General features: G+C 44.6%; 1 protein-coding gene and 1 non-coding gene across 3 annotated transcripts in view; both read right to left on the reverse strand.

The window, feature by feature from the left end:
- The window catches only part of LOC124721678 (exonuclease 1), a 166,721-nt gene that overhangs the window by 129,793 nt on the left and 15,939 nt on the right, over positions 1-20,989 (reverse strand). The gene's annotated exons all lie outside the window — the stretch shown is intronic.
- On the reverse strand, positions 20,819-20,892 carry Trnat-ugu. The gene has a single exon. It is a non-coding gene; the product is annotated as a tRNA-Thr (tRNA).

The raw sequence follows: 20,989 nt of genomic DNA on the forward strand, positions 1-20,989 counted from the left end.
CCTTCAAAAACTGTTCAGATGGAGTTTAGTTTAGTTTAAAATTCTAACCACAGTCATTTGAATGTCACTTAAAACAGACGGCAGGTCTGTCAGCAAATATGCCACTGCCCTCTGGTCTGGAGTTAAAACACAGTCTAATAAAATGTACCACACAGCGATCTACATGCCATAACACCACACGTTGGAGTGTCCTCTCACAGGAGCAAGAAGCCATGTGTTGTAGGGCTGTGGCCTGTGTGAAGACAAGTGAGGAGTACCTTAGCCCACCTGCGTGCCTGGAAGCAGGTACACCACATCTACATTGTGGACTTTACTAAACACAGTCTGTCACTTCCAGCCAGTTCTCTCCCGATCAATGGATACTCTGTACCTCAACAGCAAAGTGATATCATGGAAGGGGCTGGAACACTGAACTGAGGATTATGTCATGCCTCCTTAGCTGCTATATCTGCCCTTTCATTCCCTGCAAACCTATATCCCATAGCACCCAGCAGGAAGACACCTCCTTCCCATCTTTGTAAATGGAGAAGAGCATCCCGAATATCCTGAACTACTTTATCGGCTGGATACAAGCATTGCAGAAGCTGAAGAGTACTCAGAGAGTCAGAAGAGATGAGAAATTTTGCAGGCACAACACATCTCACACATTCGAGCACCCTCAAGATCACAGATAATTCTGCATCAAAGACTGTGAAATCTGCAGGCAACAGAATCTTGAGGACATGATCAGGGAAAACAACAGAGCAGAAAACAGAGTGCCCCAATTTAAACCCCTCCATGAATACAGCTACAAAGTTGCAGTGATAATTTAAAATGTCAGAAAATAAGGTTTTAAAAATATAAGCATGAGAGTAATCTCTCCTGTACTGCACTAAATCTAAAACTACTCTGGGCCCCTGCAGAAACCAGGTTGGCAGTCGGTTAAAACTCCAGAATTGAGCCAGTATGTGCCCCATACCAATGATCTACATCACACACTTCACATGGATCTTCAATGGCCTGAGGATGACCCAGTAGCAGTACAGAAATTATGCCTCCATGTAGTGTCATACACCTTACTGATGTCAACGAAATATCCCTAGGCAATGCTATTTATTAAGGAAAGCCTGGTGAATTTCCACCTCTAGCAAGATTGGGCTACCGACAGTTTATCACCGTCTCCTGAAGCCATAGTGAGAGTGGCTAAGGAGTTGCCCGGTCTCTAACATGCAGGCTAGATGGCAGTTAACCATTCGTTCCAGCGCCTTTCCCGCAGAGATCGTTAAGGCGATGCTCCGATAACAACTGGGACACATTCAGTCCTTTCCTAGCCACACGCCTTACATGGATTCCTCAACGGCACTCATCAGTCCACCAAGGGACAGTTTGTCTCTGAGAATGAGTGAAGGACTTCCTGAGGGCAAAGTCAGTGGCTTGGTGGATCACTTATGTGACATGGTTCACCCACTCGTGGGCACTGTCGTGGCATTCAAACGCTGCCGGCTGGCTGAAGAGCATCCAGTTAGCTATGCCAATCATCCAGTGTGGCTGTTTCCTTTCTGGGAAAGCTTCATCCCATAGGTGAATCCAGAGTGGGAAGAGATCACTGGAATGAAGGTCATAGTGACTTATTAAACAGAGTCCACAAGGGCTGGAGAGCAGAAAGAGAAGTCAATGGCTGAGGATGACCCAGTAGTCGTACAGAAATTGAGCTGAGTTCGTGAGACATCCTGAGGCTCTCCATAACCTGACTCCAAGGGCAAGTAGAGGTTGAGCCCTACATTACATAATGGGCATTGAAGTCTCCCAGTAGGAGAAATAGGTGGGGGGAGTTGTTCTGTAAGATCTGTGAGAGCCTCAGAGTCTGTTGCATCCTGCACAGGTAAATACAGCAAGCAAACAGTGATTATCTGGCATATGTGACTGGTTGGTTGGTTGGTTTAAAAGGGGGGGGGGGGGGGGAGGGACCAAACTACAAGTTCATCAGTCTCTTGTTCCAAAGGAAACAATGCCACAAGGGTGAGAATAAGACAATGAGACTTGCAACACAAAACAGAATGAAAGGAAAAACCACAACGACTGAAGGGCAACAAACACTTAAACAGACAAAAGGGACAACAAAACTACAAAGACGCAAGAAACAGGTAGAAGAGGTTAAAACAAGAAAGCAGGTTACCATGGCTGGCTGACCATGAAGATAAAAAGGAAAAGCCAGCCACTCTGCAGCACATTAGAACCTCCACCCTGAAAGCACTAGGGTGGAGGACACACAGGGACAAAGGACATGTGCTAAAACTTAGAGCAAATGATAAAACTCACCCTCACAAATACAACATAAAACTAAAGCTGCTGTTGACGCATTGTCACCCAACACTGAAGGTAAGGTGCTGGGAAAGTTAAAAGTCTGCCACAGAGCGGCTAAAAGTGGGCAGTCCAGCAAGAGATGGACGACCGTCATTCGTGAGCCACAGCGACACTGAGGTGGGTCCTCGCGATGCAGGAGGTAACCATGTGTCAACCACGTATAGCCAATGCGGAGCCAACAGAGAACCACAGAGGCCCTGTGAGAGGTGCACGGAGGTCTTCCACATATTCGTAGTTTCCTTAATGGCATGCAGCCTGTTGTGGATACTGAGGTTATGCCATTCCGTCTCCCAAAGCCGCAAAACCTTGCGGTGTAATACTGAACGAAGGTTAGTTTCAGAGAAGCCTATCTCTGTAAGCGGTTTCCGCGTAGCCTGTTTGGCCAGCCTGTCGGAAAGTTCGTTGCCTGGCATTCCGATGTGACCTGGGGTCCAGACAAACACCACTGAACGGCTGGACTGTTCCAGGGAATAGGTGGACTCCTGGATGGTCACTACCAAAGGATGAGGAGGGTAGCACTGGTCGATAGCTTGTAGGCTGCCTCAACAGCAGCTTTAGCTTTACGTTGCATGTGTGAGGGCGAGTTTTAACATTTGCTCTAAGTTTCAGCACATGTCCTTTGTCCCCGTGTGTCTCCCACCCTAGGGCTTGGATGGAGGTTTTAATGTGCTGCAGAGTGGCTGGCTTTTCCTTTTTATCCTCATGGTCAGGAGAAATGACTCACCTGGGCATGAACAGATGTGCTCAAGAGCACGAGATATGGCCACCAGCTCTGCAGTGAAAACACTGCAGCCATCTGGTGAGGAGTGCTGTTCTGTATGTCCTCCATGAACAGAGGCAAAGCCAATGTGACCATGAGCCATGGAGCCACCGGTGTAAACCACTTCAGGGCCCCGGTACATGTCGAGAATCGAGAGGAAGTGACAGCGTAGAGTCGCAGGGTGAACTGAGTCCTTAGGGCCATGTGAAAGGTCCAGGCAAAGCCGCGGCCTAGGTGTACACCGTGGAAGTGTTCGTGAATGAACTTAAGTATAGGTGGTAAAGGCAAGGACTCCAGTTTGGAGAGAAGGGATCACACATGAACTGTAATTGTAAGCCCCGACCTGGGCTGCCAATGAGGGAGATAAACCGCCATGGGCGGAGAAGAGGAGATGGTAATTTGGATGTGCGGGAGAACTACAAACATGTGCAACGTAACTGGAGAACAACTGCACACGCCTAACCTGCAATGGAGGGACTCTGGCCTCCACCAGGATGCTGGTCACCGGACTTGTCCTAGAAGTTCCTGTTGCTAGGCGAATGCCACAGTGATGCACTGGGTACAGTAAATTTAATGCTGAGGGTGCCACCAAACCATAAACCACATTCCCACAGTCAAGATGGAATTGAACAAGGGCTTTGTAGAGCTGCAGCAGCGTAGAGCGATCTGCACCACAGTTGGTGTGCTCAGGCAGCGGAGGGCATTGAGGTGCTGCCAGCACTTCTGCTTAAGCTGACAAAGGTGAAGAAATAAAAAAAGACAGCAACCAGGTGTTGGCATCAGGAAAAGGCTGTTCGGATGGCAGACTCGATGGATACTAGATTATCAGTGGTAGAGCCAAGGACCCAACCCAACCGCTGACACACCATACGTTCCAGCAGCTTACAAAGAACGTTGGTGATGCTGATGAGCCAATAGTTATCCACATCAAGTGGGTTTTTACTGGGTTTAAGCACCAGAATGATGGTGCTCTCCCACCATTGTGATGGAAAGACGCCATCGCACCAGATCCAGTTGAAGATGATGAGGAGATGTCGCTTGTAGTCAGATGAGAAACATTTCATCATTTGACCGTGGATCCGATCTGGCCCAGGAGCTGTGTCGGGGCAATGTGCAAGGGCACTGAGGAACTCCCACTCTTTAAATGGGGCGTTATAGGGTTCACTGTGGCGTGTAGCGAACGAGAGGACTTCCCTTTCCATCTGCCGTTTGAGGGTACGAAAGGCTGAGGGATAGTTCTCCGATGCAGAGGCTTGAGCATAGAGCTCAGCGTAGTGCTCAGCAACTGCATTTGCATTGGTAGATAACAAGCCATTGATGTTAAAAGGAACACCTATTGAGGTCTGGTACCCAAAAAGACGTCTGATCTTCATCCAGACTTGGGAAGGTGACGTATGGCACCCAATGGTAGAGACGTATCTCTCCCAACACTCCTGCTTCTGTCTTTTGATAAACTGGCGAATGCGGGCACGGAGCCGCTTAAAGGCTATGAGGTACTGCAGGGAAGGGTGCTGCTTATGCCGCTGTAGAGCTCGCCGATGCTCCTTAATTGCTTCAGCGACTTCCGGCTACCACCAAGGGACTGCCTTTTGCCGGGGACGCCCTAAAGAGCGAGGGATTGCATTTTCTGCCGCAGTAACGACTGTTGTAGTCACCTGTTCAACCATCACATCGATGTTACCGTGTGGGGGAGAGTCAACGGTGACCGCAGAGGTGAAAGTTTCCCAATCTGCCTTGTTTAAAGGCCATCTCGACAGGTGTCCATGAACCTGACACCGGGGCAGTGATAGGAAGATGGGGAAGTGGTCACTACCACACAGGTCATCATGTGCTCTCCAGTGGATAGACGGGAGAAGTCCTGGGCTGCAAATGGATAAATCAATGGCTGAGTAACTATTACAAGCCACACTAAGATGTGTGGTGGCCCCAGTATTTAAGAGGCAGAGGTTGAACTGAGACAGTAAAGTTTCGACATCTCTGCCTCGGCCAGCAAGCACGGTGCCATCCCACAAGGGGTTATGAGTGTTAAAACCTCTGAAAAGTAGGAAAGGTTTAGGGAGTTGATCAATCAGTGCAGCTAATACATTCGGGGTTACTGCACCATCTGGAGGAAGATATGCATTGCAGACAGTTATTTCGTGCGTCGTCCTTATTCTAATAGCCTCAGCTTCAAGAGGGGTTTGAAGGGGCCCAGTTTCACTACAGACTGAGTTTAGGACATACATGTAAACTCCACCTGACACTCGATTATAGTAGCTAAGATTCCTGTAATATCCCTTATAGCCGCAGAGGGTAGGGGTCCGCATTTCCGGGAACCTGGTTTCCTGGAGGGCAATGCAGAAAGCAGGTGTAAAGCTGAACAGTTGCCATAGCTCAGCCAGGCAGTGGAAAAAAACCACCACAATTCCACTGGAGGACGATGTCATTGTGAGACTGACAAGGCATGGAGCATTCAATGAGGCAGTTTACGCCCTAGGGTCACCTGCTGCCACCGACTTATTGCCCGAGCAGTCTATATCCATTGTGTCTGAGGGTCTGGCGAGATCTAGGTCCTCAGCAGATGCCAGAATGTCCACCTTATCCTCAGACACAGAGCTTGTAGGTAGCAGTGGTGTGGGTGCTACCGCAATTTCCTTGGTCTTAGGGGTCTTCTTTTTGGACTTTTCTCACTGCTCCTTGGGTTTCTCTGGCTGGGAGGGCTTCACTGACTCAGTCTCTGGGACTGAGGATGATTGTCGAGCCCTACAACCAGCTGCTTTTGGGCACTTCAGCCACTGGCGGGCGTCATCTTTCCCATTAGCAGAAACCTGGGAAGTCAGTGACTCAAGGGACCCCTTCCTGACGAGAGGAGCCGAAGAAGACTTACGCTTCTCCGGCTGGGGCAGTGCTCCCGAGGTAGGTGGTGCAAGAGCAGGGGAAGTGCCCCCTCCCCCCCCCCCCCCCCCACCACCATCAAGGAGGCAAGTGTAGCCTTCTGGCTCTGAGCGCCAACTGGAATTCATGGAACTGATGGGGCTACAACTGTTCTTGTAATGGTGGTGTATGGGGTGGTCATAGCCACAGGATGTAGGCACTCATATTTTCTCTTTGGCCTCAGTGTAGGTCAGTTGGTCCAGGGTCTTGTACTCCACGATTTTCCTCTCTTTCTGTAAAATCCTGCAGTCTGGCGAGCAAGGTGAATGATGCTCTCCGCAGTTGACACAGGTGGGAGGCGGGACACATGGATTATTGGGATGTGACAGACGTCCACAATCTCGACAGGGGACACTGGAAGTACAGCAGGAAGACAATGGGCCGAACTTCCAGCATTACATCGAGGGAGGAATATATGGCATGACATCACAGCGGTAGACCATCACCTTGACTTTCTCGGGTAAGGTGTCACCCTCTACGGCCAAGATGAAGGCACTGGTGGCAACCTGATTATCCCTCAGACCCCAATGGACAAGCCGCACAAAATGAACACCTCGCTGCTCTATATTGGCGTGGAGCTTGTCGTCAGACTGCAAAAGAAAGTCCCTGTGGAAGATAATACCCAGGACCATATTTAAGCTCTTATGTGGCGTGATGGTAACAGAAACATCCCCCAACTTGTTACAAGCAAGTAAACTCCGTGACTGGGAAGAGGATGTTGTTTTTATCAAGACTGACCAAGATTGCATTTTGGACAAGCACTCCACCTCCCCAAACTTGTCCTCTAAACGCTCTACAAAAAACTGTGGCTTCATCGAAACAAAGGAGTCCCCACCAGTTCTCGTACACACGAGGTACCGGGGTGAATAAGGTTTGCTGCCATTCTTAGCCTGGCGTTCCTCCCATGGTGTGGCTAGGGAGGGGAATTATTTAGGGTTGTACTTTCTTGCATTGTACTGAGACTTGGAATGCTTAGAGACTCCTGGTGTTTGATCACCAGCAAGTGATGGCGTGGTATGCTTCATCGCGCGTCATCCACCCTGATGCCACCTACTCCGATCAACGGCCTCCCCACGGGTGCCACCCAGCCGCAGCAAAGGCCACCTGGCAGGATGGCCATTGCTGGTAGTCCTGAGGCACCAGAATGACAGGCATATACTCCTTGACATACGTGGGGAGTTAACTGCACAGGCATCAGCAGAGCTATCCCTGTGTTGTCAGGGGGCTACAACCAACAGGGTACATGGCGGCCCCACCACAACGGACTGGCTACCGTGCTGGATATGAGGTGCAAAGAAGTCCATGGTCATTGTCAGCACAAAAAGCGACACTGCATAGTGCATGGTGGAAAATGCACCCAGGAAGGCATTCTCGTCCAAGAGATGGAGAATGAACTGGACTGCAGTGCGACGACGAGAAAGTGGGCTGAAGATCTCAAGGCAGACTGGACATGATGCACCATGTAAGGCGTGCCCTTCCCCAATTGGCTCACTCTTCGGGAAAATTTTGAAAAATGGTCAAACCCTACAGGGGACCATCACATAAAGGCCGAAACATGTGAGACTCGTTTTAGTCGCCTCTTATGACAGGGGGAGCATATGTGAATTTTAACTGCAACTGCTTGCTAGTCAGTGGCCAGGGAGAGAGCAGAGGATCTCTCTCTCTCTCTCTCTCTCTCTCTCTCTCTCTCTCTCTCTCTCTCTCTCTCTCTCTCTCCCCCTCCCTCTCCCTCTCTCTTTCGGGCACAAAAACAACTGAGGTTATATGCACCCATGTCATAACCTCGAACATCAAGGAGTAAAAGAAATTAAAAGCAACTACATGTTAAGTCCAATTGCTGGAAGGAAAGAGACCTAAAACCAAGTTAATTTTATCCATTGTTTGCAGTGTTTCTTCCATGACTGAACAACTTTTGTAATAGGACTTCCCCTTGGAGAAAGGTCCACAAAATATGTCACAGCAACAGCGGAGTTCCCAAACCAAAGGCCTTCGCCATATTGCTACAAATAAAAAGTAAAATGCATTACAAGGTTACCTGCTATGCGTCAAACGCATGGGCCGGATTTCAGAAGTACACACAGGGAGGTAGAAGAAACAAAGAGAGATCTCGAACACCAGAGCGGAGGAAGGGGAGGAGATGGAGAATGAAGGGAGAAGGAAAAAGCAGACAAGGGACTGTTCCGAAGCTAGGCTACCAAAATTTCAGAACACATTCCCGAAGATACCCATGACATGTTCCCCCAAGGGAGAGGGAAAATGAATAGCAGGAGGGTAGACATGCACCACAGAAAGGGTGCTGCAAAGGCTGGGGCCCTGTGGTAGCCAAGCACTAACTCACCAAAGTGTTGAGCCCCCTGCAGGGCAGAGGAGAGATGCTTCTTATTGACAAACATAGCTTGGCCCTTTCCCCAGTCAGGTCATCCTTGCACTGAAGGGTATAGCCCCATAGTGCAGAGGCATCAGATGCTTTAAAATGTGTTTCCTGCGAACACAAGCACAGGGGGGCATTCCTGTACTAGGAATTTCATTTCCACAACATGTGTCCTGAACTCATTAATGTTCCACTACAATAACCATTTATCATGGGGGTAGCACTTTAACCCCGTCTCTTTGCGAGGGAGGGGAGCCCACAACCGGTGGAGGCTCAGTCTTGCAGCGAGACGAGTGCCCCACATTGACATCAAGGTCCATCAGCTCTGAAGATGCATCGTGAGAGATGTCAGAGAGCGTGATGTCAACATCGCTGGAATGCTTACATCCCATCTCTGTCATCAGTTTACACTTGGCCTTCGATTTTTTCACCTGGGGAGGCTTTGGTGCCCCAACTGGTGCAGTGGTAGTGATAGTACTGGACACTGGACCAGACTGAACCTTTAAAGGGGTATGAATCTCTGCAACATCAGCAATCACACAGCCTTTTCTGGTGTTCTACTGTGAGGAGAGTGGGAGGTATATGCTTCAAAGTAACAGTGCATTGACAACTGCAGGTAGTAGTGCTGATAGATACAAGCAACCTTTGTTTGTATAGCAGCATTGGCTTTCTTAACAGACTTCAATCTACCCTCGATATGCTGGAAAAATTATACGTTTAAAGCCAGCGGCAGGCATAAAACATCATCCGAAATTGTACTGAATGCTTTCTCAGCAAATTATTTTGAACAATTATTTCATGAGCCTACTCGAAGCATAAATGGTTGCGAAAGCATACTTGACCTTTAACAACAAATAATCCTGGACAAATAGTGAGTATTGTGACAAATCCGGGGATTAGCAACCATATGGTAGTTGCTGCTAGGCTGAATACCGTAACACATACAACCATCAAAAAGAAATGCAAAGTATATCTATTTAAAAAAGCTGATAAAAATGCTCTTAATGCCTTTTAAAAGACAGTCTTCATTCCTTCCAATCTGATCATGTAAGCGTAGAAAAGATGTGGAATGATTTCAAAGAGATAGTATCAACGGCAGATGAGAGATATATACCACATAAATTAATAAGTGATGGTACTGAGCTCCCATGGTACGCAAAAGAGATCAGATCGCTGTTGCAGAAGCAACAAAAAAAGCACGCCAAATTTAAAAGAACGCAAAATCCCCAAAATTGGCAAAGTTTTACACAAGTTCGAAATATAGTGTATGCTTCAATACGAGATGCTTTTAATAATCTCCATAATGAAACTCTGTCTTGTAATCTGGCAGAAAACCCAGAGATTCTGGTCATACATAAACCACACCAGTGGCAAGATGCAATCAATACTTTAACTGTGCGATAACAACGGTGAAGTCACTGATGACAGTGCCATTACAGCAGAGTTATTAAACACGGTTTTCCGAAACTCCTTCACCAAAGAAGATGAAGTAAATATTCCTGAATTCCAATCAAGAACAACTGCCAAGATGAGAAACACAGAAGCAGATATCCTCGGTGTAGCAAAGCAGCTTAAATCACTTAATAAAGGCAAGGCCCCCAATCCAGACTGTGTACCACCCAGGTTCCTTTCAGAGTATGCTGATACAATAGCTGCATATTTGGTAATTATATACAACCGCTCACTCACAGGAAGATCCGTACCTAAAGACTGGAATATTGCTCAAGTCACACCAATACCCAAAAAGGGAAGTAGGAGTAATCTGCTGAATTACAGACCCATATCACTAACGTTTATTTGCAGCAGGGTTTTGGAACACATTCTGTGTTCACACATTATGAAGTACCATCAAAGAAAACAATTTATTGACACTCAGGCAGCACGGATTCAGAAAATATCGTACTTGTGAAACACAACTAGCTCTGTATACTTATGAAGTAAGGAATGCTTTCGACAAGGAATGTGAAATTGATTCCATTTTTTTAGATTTCCAGAAGGCATTCAACACCGTTCCTCACAAGATCTTCTAATCAAACTGCGTGCCTACGGAATATTGGCTCAACTGTGCGACTGGAGTCACGATTTCCTGTCAGAAAGGTCACAGTTCATAGTAACAGACGGAAAGTCATCGAGTAAAACAGAAGTAATATCCGATGTTCCCCAAGGAAGTGTTATAGACCCTCTATTGTTACTGATCTATATTAATGACATAGGAGACAATCTGACTAACCGTCTTAGGTTGTTTGCAGATGATGCTGTCATTTACCATCCTGTAAAGTCATCTGATGACCAAAACAAATTGCAAAATGATTTAGATAAGATATCTGAATGTGCCAAAATGGCAATTGACCCTGAATAAAGAAAAGTGTGAAGTTATTCACATGAGTACTAAAAGAAATCCACTAAATTTCAATTACGCAATAAGTCACACAAATCTGAAACTGCAAATTCAACTAAATACTTAGGGATTACAATTACAAATAACCTAAATTGGATCAATCACACAGATAATGTTATGGGTAGAGCAAACCAAAGACTGTAATTCACTGGAAGAACACTCAGAAAGTGCAACAGGTCTACTAAAGAGATGGCTTACACCACACTTGTCCTCCCTATTCTGGAGTATTGCTGTGTGGTGTGGGATCCGCTTCAGGTGGGACTGACAGATGACATCAAAAAAGTTCAAAGAAGAGCAGCTTGTTTTGTATTATCGCGAAATAGGGGAGACGGTGCTACAGACATGATACATGAATTGGAGTGCCAATCATTAAAACAAAGGCGTTTTTCGTTGTGATGGGATCTTTTCATGAAATTTCGATCACCAGTTTTCCCCTCTGATTGCGAAAACATTCTGCTGGCACCCACCTACATAGGGAGAAATGATCATCACAATAAAATAAGAGAAATCAGGGCTCACATAGAAAATTTTAAGTGCTTGTTTTCCCTGCCCGCCGTTTGAGAATGGAGAGCTAGAAAGACAGCTTGAAGGTGGTTCACTGAACCCACTGTCAGGTACTTTGTTGTGAATAGCAGAGTAATCACGCAGATGTAGATGACGAGCTGAAACAAAGGATGTTTTTTTTTTTTTTTTTTTTTTTTTTTAGGGCGCAAAACTTCTATGGTCATTAGCGCCCAGCCCGTGACGTAGAAAACAGGAAAAAAACGAAATTTAAAATCAGCAGCAATGGGAACAAAGTCATAAAATTTGAGAAACTAAAGGCAGAAGGTATGCTTAAAAATCCACTACAGAAAGGGGTTGGTTGTCCCCCAAAAAAAGGCTTCAAATGACTGACGTCATTTCACTGTCACTAATAAACTGTAGAACGCGGTCAGCTGAGCGCGTGTCATCTGCTAAAATCGACGATAGATCAGGCGATAGCTGTAGACGGGAGCGTAACGGATTAAAATAGGGGCATTCAATTAAAAGGTGTCTGACCGTCCACGGCTGAGAGCAGTGGGGACAGAGGGGGGGAGGATCACCGCTTAAAAGATGTCGATGACTAAAAAGACAGTGCCCTATCCGGAGTCTAGCTAAAATTACCTCCTCCCGACGACGCGATCGGGAGGAAGAGGTCCATGCGCAAGGAAGGGCTTTCACTTCCCGCAATTTATTATGGGGAAGTGTTGACCAATGCGCATGCCATAAAAACAAAGGATGTAATGAACATGGGGGCCAGCATGGTCTTGTGTATCTTTTTGGTCTCACCATACGGTATGTGTTTGGTCATACAGTTTTAAGCTCTTGAATCTTTCGTTCAAGATATGTGCTGCAGTTCCTACTACAGACAGAGTAATCCTCAGATTAATTTACACACTTCAAAGGAGATGAATAAATGACGACTCTGCAGGCAACATTACCACATTTGACACAGGTGGCTTCTCCCTTACATCCTAAAATAGTGTGCCTAAAGCACTGGCATTTAAAACAGCACATTGGTTAGGGACATAATGCTGCACACTTAAGCGAAGAAAACATTCCTTGACGTGCTCTGGGAGTTTAATGCTACTGAATGTAAGGATATAGGAGTCAGATTTTACCAGGTACCCATCCATCCTCTTCACGATATTATGCACATCGACTATCCCTTCTCAAGCCCACTCTTCATTCAGTTCTTCTTTAGAAATGTCCACTAGAGTCCCACATGTCACAAGACCTTTACTGTAGTTCAAGGTAGTGTGGTGCTCAGTTTCAGTGGTATATCACCTAAGGATTTTTGCCTTCTGCAGGTTTGTCACTTGTTCAGGTCTACAGGTTTTGACCATCAGTGTCCCACTGTGCAACCGCTTGACAGATTTTAATGTACCTGTGATGGCCTCTAAACACTTCTGAATGTACAAAGGGGAAACTTTTTCAAAGCTTCCTTCTTTTCTTCTAACTATCAAAAACACATTCTGAGCTACAGCATGCATTCTGCTACTAAAAACTGAACCAACCTGAACAAATCCAGTATCTGCAGGACTCACCACACAATGTCTTCTGAACGACTGAGTGTTAGTACCAGCCTGTGGCCCACCTATTCTACTGGAAGGAAGAGGAGAAAATTTTGATGGTTCCAACTCAGTCCCACAAGCAGCCAGCGAAATAAAACTCCACCCAGACAGAGCCCCGTGTGCCTCAGTAAGCCCTACACTACTCAGGTATGGCATGTTGCTGAGAGGTTGTCCACTAACAACTGTTCCACCTCAACAGCCATGCATATCATCAGCATGAAGCACATCTTGGGATTGAGAGTGTTCATGATCCCAGTGCATAAGCCAAGAGTCGTTTCCTATGCCACACAATGTACCACCGCTGCACCGCACAGTGGTCGCTGAAGCATGCCCAGAGCTTACTGTGACCGGAGGCTGGTGGTACTTACCAGTCCCCGGCTCAGGAACCCTGGGATCACCCAACCAATACCCAGCAAAGGAATGCAAAGCCCTTGGGTGCGAAATCCAAAGGGGTCAGTCCATATGAAGTGGTCCAGTGATGGTTGCTTGACCATTTTTAAATATTTACATTTTTTATTTGTGATTGCCCTATATTTGAGAAGTTCAAAACAGTTGTTTAAAATAATTTATCTTGCACCTTTACTGGATGGTGGCCATTTTTATTTGTAGGCGCGCGACGATTTTTCTGTCTGGAGACATTAGCGAAAATTTGAATCTCTCTCCACTGGGTTAAGTTACAACATTGCAATTGACATGATTGTTTTTAGAAAAGTGTCCTCTACAACATTGTCTATTACGCAAAATACCCTAAATTCAGAAATAACAAGTCAAAATGACCTCCAAAGTTTGGTATCCAAATTTTCAAAAATCTGCTTTTAGGCCCAAAAATAACAAACAAGGAGTGATTTATGAGAGTATAATTTTTCCTATAGTTAGATATTGTACACTACTAGCCTCATACACAGCAAAAACACTTACAAATGTTTCCTTAATTTTTTATGAATTTTTAAAATTTAAAAATTTTCGTTTTTTGTAAAGTTTGGGGTTAGTTATCTCAGGTGGGACTGAATATAAAAATATGATTTTTGCACAGTTTGTACACCTATATGATAGCAATATACTGTAAAAATTTCAACATTGATATCTATCAACAAAGATATGAATGTGACTTCTGAAATTTTCCCGGCGTATTTCTTCTTCTAATAATTTATTAGAAAAAGATATGAATATTTGAAAATGAGGCGTTAACTCACATTACTCTACAACTGATCTTATGGCTGTTGCCTATTCATGTGTGATATTGGCGGGATATAATCAATTATTATTGAAGTAAGGTACTGAATTATATACAAAAAGTGGAAACATCACTGAAATTAACATTTATATTATTTTGACATACTTAAAATAAATATTTTCAATTAACATCCTTCGAGATTTGACTGTTCCTAAACCTGGTGGTGAATGTTAAGAACACTTATTTCTTAAGACAGCTTCTGTGATATAGAATAAGACCCCCCTAGTTGCTGTGGTAAGTTCAAGCACTGAAGGTTTCCTTAAAACATTTTCATTGGTATCCAAACTTTGTCACTAGTAGATTTCTTGAATGATGTTCTTGGACCAGTAGGGTGATAAAAATGCACAAAAACCTTATTGTTTCCCAAACTTATTATTATTATTATTATTATTGGACCACATCATTTGGATTGACCCAAAGAGGTACTGGTCAAACATAAAATAAACCAGAGGCAAGATACAATTGATACCATCCCAGTGGTTAGCACACTGGACTCGAGTTTAGGAAGACGATGGGTCAAACACGTGTCCAGCCATCCTGATTTAGGGTCCCCGTGATTCCCCAAAATAGCTTCAGGAAAATACTGAGATGGTACCTCTGAAAGAGCGTGACTGATTCCTTTCCCATCCTTTCCTAAGCTGATAGGATCAATGACCTTGCTGTTTGGTCCCCTCCCACAAATCAACCAACCAAACTTCACAGCACAACACCAATGGTAATGTCACTAATGACAGTGCCAGTAGAGTGGAGTTACTAAATACGGTTTTCCGAAATGCCTTCACCAAACAAGACAAAATAAATATTATAGAATTTGAATCCAGAACAATTGCCCACACGAGAAACTTCCAAGTAGATGGCCATGGTGTAGCAAAGCAGCTTAAATCTCTGAATTAAGGCAAGTCTTCCAATCTAGATTGTATACCAATTATGTTTCTTTCAGCGTATGGTGACACACTAGTTACATACTTAGCACTCATACCGAACCATTCACTCACTGAAAGATCTGTAACTAAAAACTGTAAAGTTTCACTTGTCACACCAATACTCAAGAAAGGAAATAGATGTAATCTGCTGAATTGCAGACCAATATCACAAACATCAATTTGCAGCAGGATTTTAGAACATATGAGGTCTGATCAAAAAATTACAGAAAATCCGTAATTTCCGTAATGTTGGAGGAAAATGCAGTTGACATCCCTGCACACGCCTGTGTTTAATGTGTAACTGCCAGAAGTTTCATAGTTGTATGTCTGTTAGTTGTTCAGTGCTGTATTGAATAGAATGTTGTGTCACACAGTTTGTGAATTCTGAAATGGCGGATTTAGAGGAACAATGCGTCTGCATTAAATTTTACATGAAACTCATGAAAATCTTCACAGACACACCAAATGATGCAGAAAGCCTACAGCGATGAGTGCTTAAGTTGTACTTGTTGGTAAGTATGGTTCACACAGTTTAAAAATGACCATAAGGAAGTTAAAGCTGACCCTCATTCAGGACCCCCACTGACATCTACTGACGATGCTCATGTCAGGAACATCAATGAACTTGTGGTGTGCCAACTGAAGACTGACTGAGAGATTACAGAAGAATATAACATTTCAATTGGATCATGTCTTGAAATCCTGACACAGCATCTACATCTACATCCATACTCCACAAGCCACCTGACGGTATGTGACGGAGGGTACCTTGAGTACCTCTATCGGTTCTCCCTTCTATTCCAGTCTCGTATTGTTCATGGAAACAAGTATTGTCGGTATGCCTCTGTGTGGGCTCTAATCTCTCTGATTTTATCCTCATGGTCTCTTCGCAAGATATACGTAGGAGGGAGCAATATACTGCTTGACTCTTCGGTGAAGGTATGTTCTCCAAACTTCAACAAAAGCCTGTACCGAGCTACTGAGCGTCTCTCCTGCAGAGTCTTCCACTGGAGTTTATCTATCACCTCCGTAACGCTTTCACGATTACTAAATGATCCTGTAACAAAGTGCGCTGCTCTCCGTTGGATCTTCTCTATCTCTTCTATCAACCCTATCTGGTACGTATCTCACACTGCTGAGCAGTATTCAAGCAGCAGGCGAACAAGCGTACTGTAACCTACTTCCTTTGTTTTCGGATTGCATTTCCTTAGGATTCTTCCAATGAATCTCAGTCTGGCATCTGCTTTACCGACGATCAACTTTATATGATCATTCCATTTTAAATCACTCCTAACGCGTACTCCCAGATAATTTATGGCATTAACTGCTTCCAGTTGCTGACCTGCTATATTGTACCTAAATGATAAGGGATCTTTCTTTCTATGTATTCGCAGCACATTACACTTGTCTACATTGAGATTCATTTGCCATTCCCTGCACCATGTGTCAATTCGCTGCAGATCCTCCTGCATTTCAGTACAATTTTCCATTGTTACAACCTCTCAATATACCACAGCATCACCCGCAAAAAGCCTCAGTGAACTTCCGATGTCATCCACAAGGTCATTTATGTATATTGTGAATAGCAACGGTCCTATGACACTCCCCTGCGGCACACCTGAAATCCCTCTTACCTCGGAAGACTTCTCGTTATTGAGAATGACGTGCTGCGTTCTGTTATCTAGGAACTCTTCAATCCAATCACACAATTGGTCTGATAGTCCATATGCTCTTACTTTGTTCATTAAACGACTGTGGGGAACTGTATCGAACGCCTTGCGGAAGTCAAGAAACACGGCATCTACCTGGGAACCTGTTTCTATGGCCCTCTGAGTCTCGTGGACGAATAGCGCGAGCTGGGTTTCACACGGCCGCCTTTTTCGAAACCCATGCTGATTCCTACAGAGTAGATTTCTAGTCTCCAGAAAAGTCATTATACTCGAACATAATATGTGTTCCAAAATTCTACAACTGATCGACATTAGAGATATAGGTCTATAGTTTTGCACACCTGTTCGACGTCCCTTCTTGAAAACGGGGATGACCTGTGCCCTTTTCCAATCCTTTGGAACGCTACGCTCTTCTAGAGACCTACGGTACACTGCTGCAAGAAGGGGGGCAAGTTCCTTCGTGTACTCTGTGTAAAATCGAACTGGTATCCCATCAGGTCCAGCGGCCTTTCCTCTTTTGAGAGATTTTGACTGTTTCTCTATCCCTCTGTCGTCTATTTCGATATCTACCATTTTGTCATCTCTGCGACAATCTAGAGTAGGAAGTCATCTCTGCGACAATCTAGAGTAGGAACCACAGTGCAGTCTTCCTCTTGGAATGCATGGTGTTACCATCAAGTTCATCCCACAGCTCACGAGTCAAGACCAGAAAGACCTTCACCTCGCAATGTGTGAAGAGCTTTTGTATTGTGCAAATAAGAACAAGATGTTCCTCAAGAGAATCATAACTCACGATGAGACGTGGGTTGATAGTTATGATGTTGACACCACAGTTCAGTCTTCACAATGAGTCGGGAAAGGTCCTCCAAGACCAAAAAAAGCTTGTTAGGTCAGAGGAGGAGGAGGAGGAGGAGGAGGAGACTAGTGTTTAACGTCCCGTCGACAACGAGGTCATTAGAGATGGAGGGCAAGCTCAGGGTAGGGAAGGATGGGGAAGGAAATCGGCCGTGCCCTTTCAAAGGAACCATCCCGGCATTTGCCTGAAGCGATTTAGGGAAATCACAGAAAACCTAAATCAGGATGGCCAGAGACGGGACTGAACCGTCGTCCTCCCGAACGCGAGCCCAGTGTGCTAACCACAGCGCCACCTCGCTCGGTTTCTTAGGTCAGGTCAAACCTCAAAGTTATGCTGATAGTTTTCTCTGATTTTTGAAGGACTAGTTCATCATGAATTCATGCTACAGAGACAAGCTGTTAACTGATGGTACTATCGAGACATGTTGCGACGCCTGTGAGAAAACGTTAGAAGGAAACAGCCTGAAATGTGGCAAGACATTCATGGCTCTTGCATCACTATAATGCACCTACATATTCATCCCTGTTGGTGCATGACAATTGCACTAAAAATGAAATCACTGTGCTGCCTCATCCTCCGTACTCTCCACACCTGGTCCCTGCGGACTGTTTCTTTTATTTCCGAAGTTGAAAACTACAAGGGTGAGTTAGTTATTATTTGCAATTTAGTTATATTTTTGTTTATTTTGGTAGTACTGTCATTTTACAATTATGACGCATGCCTTGTTTATTTGTTATTATATCTTTGCAATTTTCAAGCTACTAGGTTAGTTTTGTTACCGCTGCCATGCTGTTAATCATGGTTGCTCCACTGTCTATTAGCACCAAAGAAGAGCAACATTCAGTGATCAGTTTTTTGTGGTCAGAAGGCATGTCAGGCGCCAAAATTGATTGGAGACTTTTGGTGCATTACAGGAACAGTGTTTTGCCACAACGGAGTGCCTACAAAAGGATTGAAAAATTCCGAAATAGTCATACAAGTGTTACACATGATGAAGGAGCCGGACAAACCTTTACTGCCACAAATTAAGAAAACATTGAGCGTTCACGTGAAATGATTCTCTTAGGCAGACGATTAACTATTGACGAAGTGGTACATTGTCTGCAAGTCAGTCACGGTTCTGCCTACGAAATTATCCACAACAGATGAAACATGGATCCATCATTACGAGCCGGAGAGTAAACAGCGGAGTATGGAATGGAAAAATCCAAATTTGCCGTGCAAGAAAAATTTCATGACCCATCTGTCTGCAGGAAAACTGATGCTTACAGTTTTCTGGGACACACAAGGTCCAGTATTGGAACATTATGGGGAAAGGGACACAACAATAAACAGCGTGCGTTACAGTGAGATGCTAAAGCCTGCAATTCCAAGCAAACACCAAGGTTTGCTGTCAAAAGGTGGTGTGTTGTTGCACTACAATGCCCATCTGCATATTGCTGCCCACACTGCTGAAACACTGCAGAAACTTAAATTTGAAGTACTGGATCATCCTCCATATAGTCCCGATCTTGCCCCTTCTGACTATCGCCTGTTTGGTCCACTCAAGCATGAATTAAGGGGCTGTCGATTTGCCTCGGACAAAGCGGTGAAAGAAGTGGTGCATTCCTGGCTCACAGCTCAACCGGGAACCTTCTTTTATGAGGGCATCAGGAAGCTTGTACAACAATGGAGCAATTGCATTGAAATGCAAGGAGATTTATGTCAAAAAATGATGTACTTGTAAGTTTCCTATTTGATTACAATAAAATTTTATAACTACTTTGCAGATAATAATTGACTTACCCTCGTACATTGAAAAGATGAAGATTCGCACCGACAGATGAGATAAAAGAAAATTGACACATGGTGCTTCACGCGATCCAGCAAAAGGCATACCAAGACTTATTTCAGAAGTGGAAACGGTGTTGAGAGCAGTGTATCAATTGCGGAGGAGACTATTTTGGAGACAATGCGTAATAAGTAAAAAGTAATCGTAGAAAATTTTATGGACAATGTTTCGGAATGTTTTGAACAGACCTCGTGTACTGTGTTCAAACATTCTGAATTACCTTGAAGAAATGACCTATTAACACACAGCCAGCACGAATTCAGAAAATACTGCTCTTGTGAAACACAACCAGCTCTGTTCCTCACACGAGACTTGTAATCAAATTGTATGCCTATGGAAGGCTTGCAACAGCATTCATGATCTGTCAGAAATGTCACACTTTGTAATAATTGATGGAAAGTCATCGAATAAAACAGAAGTGGTATCTGGCATTTCCTAAGGGAGTGTTATAGGCCCTATGCTATTCCTAAACTATATAAATGATTTAGGACCCAATCTGAGCAGCCCTCTTAAGATTGTTTGTAGATGATGCTGTCATTTACCATCTAGTAAAGTCATTAGACAATCAAAACCAATTGTAAAATAACTTAAGACTCAATGGCTGCCTGGTTTGAAAAGTGGCAATTGACTCTAAACATGGAAAAGTATGAATGAAGTCATACACATGAGTATGAAAAGGAATTCGTTAAATTTCAGTTACATCATAAATCACGGAAATCTACAGACTGTCAATTCAGCTGAATACCTAGGAATTACAATTACAAACAACTTAAATTGAAATGACCACACAGATAATGTTGTGGTGAAGGCAAATCGAAGACTGTATTTTACTGGCAGACCACTTACAAGACCCAAGTCTATATACGAAGACAGCAACTTGTTCTCGAAAGAACAGTTACTGTTGATGACCGTGCAGCTTTTCCCTGGAATAAACGATGACTAACTGACAACCTCAGCTGCCGACAGGTGGTGTTGATATACCTCGATGTGGACAGCTGAAAATGTGTGCCCCGACCGGGACTCGAACCCGGGATCTCCTGCTTACATGGCAGACGCTCTATCCATCTGAGCCACTGAGGACACAGACGAATAGCGCGACTGCAGGGACTTATCCCTTGCACGCCCCCCGTGAGACTCATATTCCCAACTGTCCACAATTCTACATATGTATTGTACCTTATAGACATTTGCCCAATCACTCATTACTCGCGCACGCTTTGGCGATTCCTGTAAGAGTTTGGGCAACCTGTGCGCATTCGCACAGACGAAGGTCAATGGCTGGGTAGCCTTTAACTATATATACGAAGACAGCAACTTGTTCTCGAAAGAACAGTTACTGTTGATGACCGTAAACGATGACTAACTGACAACCTCAGCTGCCGACAGGTGTTGTTGATATACCTCGATGTGAACAGCTGAAAATGTGTGCCCCAACCGGGACTCGAACCCGGGATCTCCTGCTTACATGGCAGACGCTCTATCCATCTGAGCCACCGAGGACACATCAAGGTATATCAACAACACCTGTTGGCAGCTGAGGTTGTCAGTTAGTCATCGTTTATTCCAGGGAAAAGCTGCACGGTCATCAACAGTAACT

Source organism: Schistocerca piceifrons, chromosome X (genome assembly GCF_021461385.2).
Source record: "Schistocerca piceifrons isolate TAMUIC-IGC-003096 chromosome X, iqSchPice1.1, whole genome shotgun sequence".
Lineage (NCBI taxonomy): Eukaryota > Metazoa > Arthropoda > Insecta > Orthoptera > Acrididae > Schistocerca > Schistocerca piceifrons.